The sequence below is a fragment of the Nicotiana attenuata genome, unplaced genomic scaffold (assembly GCF_001879085.1).
Source record: "Nicotiana attenuata strain UT unplaced genomic scaffold, NIATTr2, whole genome shotgun sequence".
Lineage (NCBI taxonomy): Eukaryota > Viridiplantae > Streptophyta > Magnoliopsida > Solanales > Solanaceae > Nicotiana > Nicotiana attenuata.
The window spans coordinates 99,805-101,599 of NW_017673387.1; the positions used below are offsets into that span (position 1 = coordinate 99,805).

General features: G+C 29.7%; 1 long non-coding RNA gene across 1 annotated transcript; it reads left to right on the forward strand.

Annotated features, from left to right (window-relative positions):
* Positions 1–202: 202 nt before the first annotated feature.
* Positions 203–1,104, forward strand: LOC109216234. The gene is made up of 3 exons (XR_002066462.1): positions 203–218; positions 345–402; positions 854–1,104. It is a non-coding gene; the product is annotated as an uncharacterized LOC109216234 (long non-coding RNA).
* Positions 1,105–1,795: the final 691 nt, after the last annotated feature.

Sequence of the window (1,795 nt, forward strand, 5' to 3'; positions counted from 1 at the left end):
TAGCGAATGAAATATATGCGTAATTATCCGTCTAACCTTTTTGAAATACATGCGCTATACGGATTTAAAATCTACTCACCTTTTGACCAAATCATAACAATTCTGCCACCAAATCAAAAAGATGATGATTGTCTTACAACTTGTACGACCAAATGTTAAAATCCATTCTTCTATAAATGACAAAGCATTTTTCACTTAGACTGAGGTAGACAGAGACAGTTAGTCCTCCTTTCTTTCAAATAATTTCGTGTTTTCATTAGTTTTAGCAATATATATTGTTGCTAACACCACACTTTTTAATCTCTAGACACATTATTAATCTCATTCCTCTTATAAATCTGCAGACTCTCTCATCATCTAGGGGAAGCAAGGGACGAAAAAAGGAACAGCCAAACCAAAGAGGTAACTTTAATTTCTGGTTATATGCAAAACAAAACAAATTAATATTCCAATTTGAATGACATGACTTACTGGATGTATTTTAATTTGGCTGATAATATATTTTTTGTTAGAGACTTGAGACTCTTACATGCATGGTTAGTTATATTTTCTTTTGTAAATAAATGATTTATCATTACAATATTTAGATATTTTTCATACAATATCCACCTTACACAAATGGCTTGTGTTGTTATTTTCTCGGGTACGTTTGAGGGGAAAAATAAAAATATAATAGAGCTTATTAGTTTTTAATTAATTACAATGAGTATTTTTTATTTTTTCTAGAGTTGCATGATTTTTCTTTTCTTTTCAGATCCAATTCTGTATTAATATATCTATGAATTGAATAGAAGAGCTTGATGCGAAAGCATTTTAACCTGACATTTGTCTTTTAATTCGGATTTATATATAGATCAAGAAGGGTTAATTATAAGGGATGGCGCATTCTATTGAGATGACAACAGCAGCAGATGACCAAAGTCCACTGCTTCGTCAAAGCGCACGCTCACATGTAATTAATACCTTTTCATTTATTTTTATTTTTTTTGTTTTTGTTTTTGTATACAAAAAGCAACAAAGGTAGGAGGTGTTTAGGGTTTTCATGAGAAAGAAGAAAAAGAGTTCAAGAACTGAATTATTGAACACACCTCCCAACTCAGCAACTTGTACTCAATATCTTTTTTGATGCATCCCTATTTACATGAGAAAGTTTTTATATACTTTTTCCTAATTATTTCTTTCACACACCAAAAAAAAAAAAAATGTATTTGCTCGCCTTTTTCTGTGTTACAAACGCGAGTGACATATAATTAGAATGTACTACTATTAAATACACTTCTGAATTGTAAAAGTGAATTGGCTATTACTATGTACTGTACTTGGGGTGTACAAACCGAACCGGAAAACCGCACCAAATCGAAAAGTCAAACCAAACCGATTAAAAAACCCGACTAGGTTTGGTTTGATTTGTTTGGTATTGAGTAAAAAAAAACCTGAACTAAACCAACATATAAATATATAATTTTTATATATATTTTTAAGATTTTATATAGAATTTTCTTTAAAAAAATGTCTAGAAATATTTGGGATTCTCTTGCGAGATGCAATATTTAATAGTATATGAAGTGCTCCATATTTATTAACCTTAAATAATGAGCTGTATGATCACTTTCTCATCAAGTATTACTGAAATGCGTCAATCTCTTTGTTCTTCCGTATTCATATCATATGTTAAGATCTATTAAATTGTTATATCTTTTCGGATGTGAAGTGATCATTATTATTTAGGTATCATATTGATTTTTATGTTTAATTACTAAATTCGGTTAACCTTGAAAGTGTGCATCAACAAAAC